The sequence below is a fragment of the Cetorhinus maximus genome, chromosome 8, assembly GCF_964194155.1.
Source record: "Cetorhinus maximus chromosome 8, sCetMax3.hap1.1, whole genome shotgun sequence".
NCBI lineage: Eukaryota > Metazoa > Chordata > Chondrichthyes > Lamniformes > Cetorhinidae > Cetorhinus > Cetorhinus maximus.
The window spans coordinates 73,912,499-73,926,056 of record NC_135886.1 but is presented as its reverse complement, the minus strand read 5'-3'; positions in this window follow the sequence as shown (position 1 = coordinate 73,926,056).

The window sequence follows — 13,558 nt, the reverse complement described above, 5'->3', positions numbered from 1 at the left end:
CTGAAGGCCATTAAAAGCCCAATTAATACAGATTTTACATTGCCCCTGTGATTTTGTGCTCGGCTGGATGGATGGCTGCTGGGTGACAAGGTCTATCCGTTGAAAAGGTGGCTTTTGACACCTTTCCGCCATCCAAGAACAGGGGCAGAGCAGTATCCTAATAGGAGTCATGCCTCCACAAAGGCGGTGATAGAGAGGACCATAGGCCTTCTGAAGATGTGCTTCCAAGCCTGGACCATTCAGGGGAAACACTACACTATCCCCCAGAGCGGTGTCACTGATCGTGGTTGCATGCTGCGCTCTCCACAATCTGGCACTTGCAAGAGGGGACCCACTGGAGGAAGATGATCTTGAGGCAACCCCGCAGGCCACAGAGGATGAATCCAGTGGTGAGTCAGAAGAGGAGCATGGTGAGGAGAATGCTGAGGGTGTGGAAGCAGACCTCTGTATCCTTCAAGGAGGGAGGGTCACCAAGGACGCCTTGATCCAACGCTCCTTCAGCTAGACTGCCAAAGATCTGCTTCCACCTCATGGCAGGGCTGCCACCTCCATCCAGGATGTCTGAAAGGACCTTTTCATTTGAAACCAAAGTCCACTCAGTGCCTGTGCAATAAGGTTTAGAGTCACTTACGTCCAGCATTACATACTGGCCTACCCTGCACCAGAAAAAAAAAGTGAAGCATACTCAAGCTATTGTGACAAAAACAAAATTTATGTAATTTTCACACTCAAAAGAAATTAACATTACCATCTCTGGTGTTCATTTCCACAACAGTAAACAGATAAACAAAACATTGCACAACAGAAGATCACCCATGACCAGTCCCTCTTGTGCTCATTGTACGAGTGCTACATCTTGGTGCCCCCACTTCGCTGACAGTGGCATTGGAGACAGCCTGCTGACCCTGTTGTCTTGTTGGCCTCGATGACCTTGGCAGTCGTCCTCTGGCCAGTGGAGCCTGTGCTGGCCCCAACTGGGAGGGAGCAGCCAGTGCTACATGACATCTGCCTAGTCATTGCAGCTTCACCAGATGCCACGGTCACTGGCAGAGGGGCAGAGGGGCAGAGGAGCTGCTGCCCTCATCCGGAGCGCCCTGAGAGGAGCCCGCAGAGATGACAGGCAGCTCATGCACCAATGTGAGGTCACTCTGGGCCTCCCTGTTCACCATTGATGGATGGGCACCTAGCTGGGATACTGGGTGCCTCATCCATCTCCCACACTGGCACTGGCCACCTGAGGTCAGTGCCTGTGTGAGGGCTTACACGTCCAAGCACAACCCCAGGAACCCCTGATTTTGTTCCTGGAGCTGCCTCTCCATGAGAGTCACCACTCTGTCAATGGAGGCGGCAGTGCGCTCGGCCATGAGGGTCAATGCAGTGCTGATGCTCCGCATGATCTTCTCCATAACAGAAACCTTGGCACACAGACCCTCATGGATCTCCGCCAGATCCTCCCGCACATCTCACTGGACATCCAGCTTCTGCCGCTTAATGGGCGACTCCAGAGGCTAATTATCTGCCTTCGATCCAGCCTTGTTCTGGTCTCCAGCAGTCCTCCGACTGCCGGCGTACTGGGCACTCTCTGCCTCTGCCTGCACCTCAAGCGAGTGTGAAGTGCCCTCACCAATGTGCACCGACATTCTACCCAAAGATCTAATGCCCACTGAATATGCTGGTATCTGCGTTGGTGCCTGATTCAGGGAGCGGGTGTGATGCAGGTGCAGCTGATGCCTGGTGGTCGTCTGGCATCAGGAGTGGCTCTTCGGGGCCTTGCAAACAAGTGCCTGCTGGTGAATCTAAGAGAGAACAACGACATGTCATTAGTTTAAGTCATCACACTTTCACTGTGGATGCCAGGCACCCTGGTGAGACAATGGAGATCTGCATCATGGTGCCATCATGATCAATGGGGAATCCAGTTTTGAGGCTCCCATCAATGATGAGACTACACAAGAATGTTTGCACCATCCGAAACTCTCACCTCTGTGCACTGCACTCTTACCTTCGTCTGACACCCCAGCCTTTCCAGTTCCAAGGCATCATGCTCAAATCTTGTCAATATTAGGAGGTTTGGGGGGCCTCTGCCTGTCCGTGACCTCTCAATGTTGTTATGGCTCATCTTCTCCTTAAAGGACAGAGGACCATTGATTAGTCCACTCTCTACCTGCAGCGCCATTGCAGCCTGGCCAACTTTACCTGAGGAACAAATTGCGGGGCACATCCAAGTCGTGGCCCTCGAGCCACAAGCCACAAGGCAAGTCCAAGCAGCCAGGGCTCACCCACTTTGGCCAGCTCCAGCGTCATTGACAGTTGGCACTCAGACTCTAATGCCCCTGAGTTCCATGGGGGGAATAGCCAGCCCTTAACACTTCTCCACACTGATCCATGCCAACATGGTACTCACCCTTGGCCAGCGCAGCAGGTCTTTGAACCTTTTGCAGCACCGCACCCATGTGCGCCGCATAACGTTGTGGCTGCTGATCTCGGCTGCCACCTCCTCCCAAGCTTTTTTTGTCTGGTGGGGTGGCCTCCTCCTTCCATCTCTGGGGACAAGGGTGTCCCTCCTGGCAGCCACCTCCTCCAAGAGCACCATGAGACACTTGCCTGATAAACAGGAGGCCGAGTGCCCACCCGATCTGCTCTCCCACCTGGCATCTCCAGCCGCATCTTCACTCTCCAAAACACAGAATATATTATTCTTCCCTGGCAGCCTTCAAGAAGCTGCCTCTGCCGTTTTTAAATCGCCCGCTGGGTCATCATTGGACCCAGTGCCCGACAAGTCCCCGCCCCCGCCCAACCTTTCCCAACCATTGGGAAGAGGCATTTCACGCTGGGTGAGCCTTAATTGGCTAGCCAGTGTGAAATTGCGGTCGTGGGCTGATCACAGTCAGGGGCCTGTTTCCTGGCCAGTCCTGTGCCCGCCGATCATGTGTGCCCGCCGGGGTAAAATTCAGGCCAATGAAGCAGCTGAAGAAGGTGGCTCAACATCACCTTCTCAAGGCCAATCAGGAATAGGCCATAAATGCTGACCTTACCAGTGATGTGCACGTCCTGTGAATGAATGTTTTAAAAATTGCCTGCAGTATTTAGGGTCAGATGTCCAAGTCATCACTGTAGTGCTTTGTTTTCAGACTAGGGGGAGATGTGAAAGGATGTTTTTGTTTCATGCTTTGGGTAGAAGGAAACATGCCTGCATTGATCACTAAGTAATGAGTTTCTAATGTTGAAGAGTAGAAAATAAAATCAAAGAATTGCATGTGGAGTGGGGGGAGGTTGAGGAGTGGGAGGGGGGGTGGATTCTAATCTGAAGAATTTAAGGATAAACTTCCCCGTAGCTGATTTCAGCTAGGAAAACGATATTGCTGCTATTATTGGCCTCATTGTCCCAGGAGTACTGTAGAGGGATGATTGTCAGTCAGGATTTTCACTCATTGCCGGGGATTTTCCACTTCTGTACTCAACAACCAAAAAAAAAACTCCTCTCATTTAAACAAGTTGGTGGAGAATTGGGGGCTGGCAGAAATAGAAAATGCTGACACATTTTTTTTATCCAGAGATATCAACTACTCCGGAAAGTGTGCATATGCGAACACAGAAAATGGACAAGATCAGGGTGTTGAGCCTGTATACATTTCCAAAAATATAAAATGCTCCCAGTTCACACCCAAATGACACACTGCGTTAACACAAGACATATGCATAACTGGCCTCTTTTGCTAATTTGAGAGCCCTAGCCCAGTAAACGATACCTTTAGTTAATAACTGATATGTGATACACCTCTGAATGCAAACACCGAAATTTTAAAAAAAACACATCCAAGGATTTTTAAATTTGAAATAAATTGTTCTGCTCTTATGGCAATATTGACTTTTCCTTAATTTATTAATCTACGTTGTAAATCTTACTGTATTCTAAAGATTAAAACAAACCAGAAACTTTATCAGATAATGTCAGATGATGAAGGTCCTTCGGCTCAAAGGATCTCACTGTCTTCCCATTACAGAATCGAGCACTTACCTGAGAAATCCGGAGCAGCTTCAAACTGAGCCCAGAAATAAAACCAAAACAGTGTGACAAATGAGAATCCCACTTGACATCTAAACTTTTTCAATGTACTCATATTGAAGACTTGATAAGACTTCTAAGTTGTATATTTTCATTCTAATGGGTGAATAATCATTTCAGTTTTTCTATCGCATTTGCTGTCAGGCTCCCAGCAGCTGTGATGCTTTCACTGGTAAACTGATGAGTTGGCAGCTTTCTTTCTGACTGTGGAGTGGTACATGGAGCTAGACACCAACTATTTGTCACATATTAGATCATGACAGCTGTTGGTGAACACTGTCACGAGGCAATATTTATAACAAATTCAAAGCAATTCTTTGCTGAAGGTTCCGCTTCTCCTTGGAATATTGTTCAATGGGGGCAAAGGCAGCACTCACATTCTGAGTGACTATACTGAACATGATTGTGAGTGTTGGCAGGTTATACAAGCATAAGTAGCATAACAGCTGAGCCCTATTCCCTCCTCACAAATATCCACACATGTACATTTTTTAGCGAGAGTCGCTATATAACCACAAAAAGCAGGAACCCTGACTGATCCCTATGGCGAGAGTTAGGGTGTAAAACATTAGGTGTCACAAAGGTTCTGATGAAAGGTCATCAGCCTAAAACATTAGACTGAATTTTTTTCCAGCATCAGGCCTAAATGGGGATCTGCAGCCTGCCTATGAGGTCAGTGCACCTACCATGCAACCTTCCAGGAGTGCCACCTAATTGGTTGCCTCAAAGCTTCCTGTGCTATTAAGGACAGCAGCAGGCAGGTTTCCAAGTCTGGAGGCCCAATCAGAAAGCCTTCAGCAGAGGATGGCTGGCAGCCCCACCTAGAGAGGTGGGTGCCACTGATGCAGATAGGGGAGCCTGGTCAACATGGCCCTAATTACTGTTTTCTGGTATAACTTGTGCCCTAATCTATACTGGGAATGTTTCCCTCTTCACAGGAGTGACTGAGGTCTGGCTCAGGCAGGTTTCTTCAAAATTACTTTATTTACACTACATAATAAGCTACTAGGTAAGTACGTTTCTATTGTGTACAAACTATTACCTCTTTCTAACAGAGCCTTTAACAAATGACTGCTGAAGACACTGTTACATCATGATACAAATCACTATCTCATTACCATAGCTATTAACCCATTATGCCACATCTCCCAAGTATAATGTCAGCTTTTTTAATAATAATATTAAGCTTTCTCTTTAACTATTTACATGATATTTACACTACCACCATCTCCCCGCAATGTCCAAAGTTCACAGGTTAAGTCTTTGCAGTGCCTTCACAGTTCTCCCTGATCTTGTTCTTGTCACCATTGAGCGGGGGTGATGGTCTTGAACAAGTTCATTGACTGGGTCACCATTCTGTGAGGTAGTTGACGTAGCCCTTTGTTGGATCCTGTGGATCCTCATAACCAGTTTGTTGTGAGAGGTGGTCAGGTTGGTTCTATTGATAAAGTTGATCAGTAGACAATTCTTAGATGGAAACTTTAAGTTTATTTACAAAGGTACTCAGCAGCAACCATACCTGTGCTTTCATTTCAAGCTCTATTGCTACACTACTAACTACAGAGGTAGCCCGCTCTACTCTCCTATTGGGTACTAAAGATCATGTGAAGATCAGAGAAGTGCCGAATTCTTTCTGCGTCTCTTCATACTTTTCCAGAGGTACAAACTTTGACCTGAGGGAATCTGGTAGTCTGTGAAAGTCTTTCAGCAGGTTTTCTTTTTCCTTTCAGAGGTTGCTTACCTCCTCTCAAACTCTGTCATTGAGCATGGTCTCTTCGAGTTCCTTTTGTTATTCTACCATGCTTTGGTTTAACAGCCTGTGTTTCTTCCGGTTGATGAGTCCTTACACACTCCTTTCCCAAAACAGGAATGCTTCCAGCTTCCTTTTGGAATCTCAGTGGCCAAATCAAGGCTGATTTCCCTTAGCCAATTTCACCCTAGGAGGCTTGATCCTCTGCCTCTCAATACCAAAACTGGCAGCTTTACCAATTGGCTTCCATAATGGACAGTTATTCTACTTATGCCTCTGATTTCAATGTCTTCACCCGTGTAAGTTTTTAATTGGGCAATTGTTTCTTCTAAATTTAATTGATGTTCCCAATTATTCAGATATCTGAAGGTATGTTCCCCAATTACTGTAGTGGAAACTTCCATTCTAACAGGTCTGCCATTTGCTTTCACTGTTTCGAATATTGGCTCTGTCTTTCAAACCTTCAGATCAAACAAGAAGTAAATATCTGAATGTGTTGTTTCAGGCTCTTCTTCATTGTAGATCTCACTAGATTTTTACTTTTGTTTAAAAGCCTGCTTGAATCTTTCCTTGCACTGTCTTATTATTTGTCCATTTCTGTGACAATAATAATGTTTGATTTTTTAAAACTGCTAATAAGACCATTTGTTTCCACCTCTATTGAAATTATTCTTTGTTTTCACTGCTAAATCATTTTTTTCTCATTTTCCGGCTAGCAGGGGTTGTTTCCCACTTCTTGGCAGAGTCTTACGTTTTTGCATCCTTTTTGGCTGGGGTTTCCCACCCAATGTGGAGGACGGTGCCATTTTGTGCGCCCAATGTGGTTTTTGAATTTCTTACTGCGCTTTCCATGGCCAGTGCTATCTCTAGCACCTTCTTTAAATCCAAATTTGCTTCGGATAACAATCTCTTCTGAATTGTGTCCTCATTCACACCGCACACTAAACGATCTCTGAGCATGTCATTTAGAGATGTACTGAACTCACAATGTTCCGTTAACTGCTTCAAACTTGCCACATCACATGCAACTGTCTCCCTGGGGATCCATTTCTCAAGGTAAACTTGAATCTTTGCATCATTACTGAGGGCTTTGGCTGCTAATGACTCTTCATGAGCTCCACCAATTCATCAAAATTTTTCGAACCTGGGGCACTGGGTGCCATCATACTACGAATCAAACCATAGGCTTTATTTCCATATGTACTTAAGAGGATTGCTCGCCTCTTCTCTTCCCTAGTAATCTTGTTCGCTTGGAAAAAGAATGCGAGGTGTTCAATTTAAGGAGACCAATCGCTCATGGCTAGATCGAAAGGATCAATTCTTCTGCATTGTGGCACTCTGAGAGGGAATTACTTCTACGATTCGAACGGAACTTCTACTTACAATTACTGGGCAAGGTACAGTGCTGATTTCTTTACACTTGATTTCTTCTGTTAAGCTTGTTTTATCCTCATCGCCAGTTCATTGGATCCTGTGGATCCTCGTCACCGGTTTGTTGTGAGTGGTGGCCGAGTTGGTACTATTGATAAGAGTTGATCAGCAGACTCTTCTTAGTTGGAAACTGTAAGTTTATTCACAAAGGTACTCATCAGCAGCAACTACACTTGTACTTTCACTTCAAACTCTATCGCTACACTACTAACTACAGAGGTAGCCCACGCTACTCTACTATTGGGTACTAAAGATCATGTGATATTCCTTAAAAAGTATTATTCTTAAGGGTATATTACATACTAAATAAAACCATAATTACCACATCCTTGGATCATCATTCCAGAGCTTATGATAATCAAACTTATTTGTTCTTGAACCACTCATAAGATTAGACCTTTTCTATTTCTCTTGAACGTGCCAAACAGATTTTGGATGGGATAGGAACGTGGCTGTTCTGTTCATATAAGGGCATCAGGCTTTCAACCTCAAATCCAGGCTTTCTGACCGATACTAACGATGCTAAAGCCTTCGCTCTATTCCTGGAGTTATACCAGTTCTTCTGTTTTTCACATTGGCCATTCTCCATATTCCTCACTCTGGTGTAACGTTCGGTTGTAGACTTTGCTTTAACAAAGGAATTTGTGTTTTCAGCCAACGGCCCATGAGCAGCTCTGCCAGTGAAAAGCCATTAATTAAGGGTATAGCTCTATAATTCAGCAAGGCTAAATTCCAATTGCTATGCTTAGCCATTAGCATTTTAATGGTTATCACCACTCTTTTGTCTCTCCATTGGTCTGTGGGTGAAGAGGAGAACTAGTAACATGAGTGATTGCACAGTCTCCTGAAAATTTCTTGAAGTATTCATTCATGAACTGTGGCCCATTGTCCAAAACAATTTTGTCCAGAAATCTACACGTGGAGAAAATATCCTGTAATGCCCTTGTCACAGTTTCAGCTGTCATAGTGTGAAGTCTGGTAGCTTCCAAACACCTTGAATAATAATCCATTGCGATGAGGTATATTTTTCCTCTAAAGTCAAAGAGATTTAGTTCCAATCTTTCCCAAGCCTATCTGGAAAACTAGATGGTAATAAAGGTTCTGAGGATGGCTGGCTATAATTGCACAAATATGGCATGACAAGACAAAGTCTTGAATTGCCTTTGAAATGCCTGGCCACCTCACAGATTGATGTGCACAAGCTCTACACTTCACTATTCCCAAGTGACCATCATGGGTTCTATGGAGAACCTCCTCCCTTACGGCTTATGGTTGAATACTAGAAGATCATCTGCTATTGTAAGATGTTTCCTCTCTTCCTGGTACTTTCAGAAGAACTGGTCGCTTGAACTATATTTTGACCAGCCTTCTTGGCAAAATTTCCTAATCTGAGTACACACTACATTTTCCTTCTGTGCTTTCCTGGTCTCTTGTCGTTTTTTCTCAGAGGCTGGTAAGGATTTTGTTATGACTGATGAGAATGCTTCCACCTCTGAAATAAGCACTAAGTCTTGGGTTACTGTATGATAAACCATAGCTCTAGATAACGCGTCAGCTGTGGTCTGTATTTTCCCTGGCACATACACAGCTGTATAATGATAACACATCAGCCTAAACCTGAAACATTGAATGCCTAGAGGCATTTTGATGATCTCTGTGGAATTCAGAAGGGTGACCAATGGTTTGTGGTCTGTCTCGATTTGAAATGTTAATTCCATCAAATAACCCAAGAAGCTCTCTGACACCCAGTCACTGTCAATTCTTCCTTCTCTATAGCCACATGGTGTCGTTCCGTTTCTGTCAATGCCCTGGGAGCAAAGAAGACTGGCTTTTTACTACCATCTTTCTGGATCTGAATGAGTACAGCTCCAAGGCTTGTTGAGGATGCATCAATGGCCACCACCGTGGGAAATCTGGGATTATAATGTGCCAGCATGTCTGAAGAGATGAGCCTTTCCTTTATTCTCTGAAATGTGTTGGTTTGCTTAATTCCCCAAAACCACAGTTGGCATTTTCATAATAGGCCTCTCATAGGTTCAGTGATTGTAAATTTCGAATGAATTAATCAATCTGATTGACAATTCCGAGGAGTCTCTGGTAACAAACTTTGATTTCAGAAAGTCACTGATGGCTTTTGCTTTTTGAGGATCTACTATTATGCCCTTTCGTTGTATGATGTGCCCAAAGAATTTATGGTAGATTTTTGCAAATTCACATTTCTCATTTAAGGTGAGACCTGTTCCCTTTAACATTTTCAGAATTTCAGGAGCTCTGCAAAAATGCTCCTGCCTTGTGTCTCTATAAATAAGCATGTCATCCATATGACAAATTATTCCCTGTTTTCCTTCCAGAATGTTTGAAATGGTTCACTGGAATATCTCCAGAGCTGATGATATCCCAAAGGGAAGGCGGTTAAAGCAGAACTGCCCGAGCGTTATAGTGTCTGTCAAGGAAGTCTTCATAGTCTTCTGTATGTTAACAGCAAGTCTTTATTAGCTAGTTATAACTATATATATATAGAGTCTTAACACGTCTCTGGCCAACACCACATTGACCCTAGATCTGGGTCATGTGTCTTCTTACATCACTGTGTGGACGATACTGTACCCAGTCCCACATTAACCCTGAATATACCAGACCCTTATTCTACACCTCCCCTCCAAGTCTTTATCCCCTGGTTATAGAGTTACATTAGTTTACTTCAAGTCTTATGTCATAAGCCTTATGCATTTACCTTAATGTTATTCCAACATTATTGCTATTACAGTATTAGCTATTACAGTATTAGCATTAACAACATTCTCACTTCCCCACCTCCTTTTTCAAGTCATTGAAGTTAGAGGTTCAGGCGGTCTGGAAGCCTTATAACCCTTCCACATCTCATTTACCATTCTGTCGGAAGAGTGGCAGGCTCTGTTGGTCAGGTTCTTGTTGTTGGCTTGGAGGTTGGACTGGCATTTGGGTATAGTTTCATTCTTTTACTCTATTGCTTCATGTTGAACAATGCCTGGTCAGTTTGGCTGTTTCGTTGATCCATGGTTGCTGTTACTCTCAATCGTTTCTTGCAGGATGGACAAACATGGCATTCGTCTCCTTGGTGCTGCTTTTTCTTCTTTCTCTGCGTGGGCCATCTCAAAGCCCTCTGAGCTGAGGAAGAGTGCTCCTGGCATGCTCACCTGCGTGTTGTCGATGGTGAGAGACTGGTACTAGGTTCCAGCATCCCTTGTGGTTGTGGCATATCTGACTGGAAGTTGCAGTGTGTGCACGGTGGTTGCTATGTCGACCAGCTGTACCATTGTCATAGTTGGAGGTAGAGGCTTCTCACCCTGCAGACCATTCTCTGGCACCACTTCCACCGGACATGCGATGATAATCTCGTGGATGATAGGTTGGTCTGATCATTGGGAGCTTTCTGGGATCTGGAATTATAATTGACAAACTTTCTCCACAAAGAGAGAAGGGAGATCGAAGGCAAAATCCAAGTATGAATACTCTTTAGTACTCAGGGCCGTGCTGTTCTGGCTGACATCCTCCGCCATCTGGAGGAGATCCAGGGCAACGCAGGCATCCCTGCTCAGGAGAGAGAAAGGCTGATTACAGATGACGTACATCAGCTCAAAGATCTGTTTGCTGCCCTACCTCAGTGAAGAACCACAATCTTTGACCTCACCCAAGAAGCATGGCTGTGTGACTTCTGGGCTTTTGGTCTCAACCTCCTGGATTACCTTGGGAGCATCTTTGTGGTGCTGGGTTTTTGACTTGCATAGTTTGCCAAAGTGTCCCTGTCTGTTGCCCTGGGAATATTGGGTTGTACCCACAGAACACTGATCTCTTCTGTGAGGGTGTTCGCACCACAACACTGGCAATGTCCCTCTGCTGGGCGGTTCAGGAATTTCTTTCCCTGACTTGGATGGTCCCTGCAACTTTGTGACCTGATAAGCTGGACTGAGGGTTGGCTTCTGCCTCGTGTTGTATTCGCTCCCCTTAGGATTGTCCTGTGTTGCTCGCATAGCTCTGACAGTCTAACTAGATGGATTGCTTTGTCTAGGGTAAAATCATCTTTAGCTTGTAGGAGGTCAGGGAGTGCATCATCTCTAACACCCGCCAGTTGGGGTCTCTTCCTGAATTTATCTCATTCCAATATTTTGTTGAATCTCAAGTTGAAATAAAGGTCAAAGGATTTTAAAACCTCCTCAAATTTGGCAGATGACTCATTAATACCCTTTTGTGCAATGATGTCATCTGAAATTGGCCCTATTAAGTAAAGAAGTGCGTTTACTTATTCATCTTCTAATTATTTTTATTTAAAACTGAGGCAATATTCTATCTTAAAAATCTTTTGCTCCAAAGACGCCAAATTTGTGATTGTCCTGGGCCTTGGGTGAGTCCAGTGGAGTTGGAAGTGTGGAATTATGACTCATGTTGAAGATTTTTAAAGTGTGAGCACAGTTTTAAGAGCTTACAGGCTTCCAAGATGGCATCGCTGTTCACTGCAGAACAATGGATTTCCCACGCTTGTCAGTTTTGGCGGGCTTCGCAAAATGGTGGCTGCACACTTCTGGAAGAAGAATTTTTAACAATGGCTGCATGGGTTCACTGTCTGCCTACTTGATTTATTCAGTGATATAGTGTTGCGAGCAGCGAGGCTTTCAAATTAACCGTAGGCTTGTTGTCTAAGGATCCGGACGATCACAAGGTTCCCGAGAGTTGAGTGAGTTAATTAATTTTTTTTCAATTCGAGGGCCACATATTGAGGCTTGGAGTCGGGGGTTGGGATTTGCAACAGGCTTTGTTCAAATGGCGCTTCTGACTGAGTTGGTAAAAGGGGCTTCTCAAGACTGGCTGCAACCTGGAATTTTGAAAGATTTAGCTCACCCTTGCAGGCTATGGACTCTTCATACTGAAGCTGGACTTCCAAAGGAGACCTATGGAATCTTTTGCTTCAGTAAAACTTCTGCCTTTAGCTTCCAGGCTCTTCTGTCTGGGGTTTTTTCTGGCAAATTTTCTCAGTGTCTGTATCTTCAGTCGGGAGCCTCTTTCAGTTCAAAATCCCTTGAAGATTTATTTGCTCTTAGTTTTTCAGCACTCTTGTCAGGTTGAGGGTTTTTTGATCCCTAGCTGCCACCATGTTGTAGTGGTTATAGAACGTGTCTGTTAAGACTTCATAGTCTTCTGTATGTTAACAGCAAATGTTTAACTATTTTTAATTATGTACATATACAGTAAGAGGTACAGACAGGGAACTATCTCCACATCTAAGGATGGAAATTTCCATGCCCGCTGGTGTCAGACATGCTCAGTGGGTTGAGTGGAAAATATGACGAAAAGGCCAGAAATCAGTTTCACAATGTCGTAAAACCAGTTTGCGATCATCCGCTCAGCCCGTCAATGGTGGCTTGTGTTTCCCGGCGTTGGACATCAGGAGCCTCATTGTAATACATCTGCATATCATTATAAGGCCAGCCCACTGGAAACACACACCCCACCCCCCCCCCCACCCCCCACCCCCCGCTAGATTGTCCACCCAAGTCGGTGTGATTGCACGCCGGTGCAGAAGATGCCTTGACAAGTGTGACGTGCAGAAGTTGGGACTTACCACCAGGCCCTTTCTCACATCGCGGCATTCAAGGAGCAGGAGATGCTGGAGCCGGATAGCAATGGGACACTGGAAGAAAGTCCATGGCATGTTGGGTGGATTCTCATGGACATGGTTCTGCTGTGAAGCAGCTCACGGAAGTTGGAAAGTCACCGTTGAGGGTCTGCTCACAACAGATGATGGGGTGGAGAGGAAGGTCCAGCTGTGTTTGGGAGAGGAAGATGTACCTTGGGGGTGGGAGAGGAATGTCTAGGATTGACTGGAAGAGGAAGAGGCATTGGGGGCTGAGATTGGGAGGTGGGAACGAAGGTGTCGGGAGGAGGTTGGGAGAGGGAGATGGGAGTACAGGGGAAGGAGGGGGGTAACGGGGAGAGGATGGCAACTGGGGAGGTAGGTGTAAGGGAAGGAGTTTGGAAGGGGGAAGTATTTTGGAGGGGCGAAGGAGTGCAGAGAGGAGATAGAGTCTGAGGGAGGAAGGAGTGTGGAGAGAGGAGGGAGTAAGGGTGGAGGAAGGAGTCGGGAAGGAAGAAGGAGTAAAGTTGGAGGAAGAAGTAAGGCTGGAGTAAAGAGTCAGGAGGAGGGAAAGACTAAGAGTGGCGGGAGAAGTAAGAGTGGAAGAAGGAGACAGGAAGGGGGAAGGAGTAAGCGGGGGCAGAGTCTGGGAGGGGAGGACTAAGGGAGGGTAGTCTTGGAGGGAGAAGGGGGTCCAAGAGTG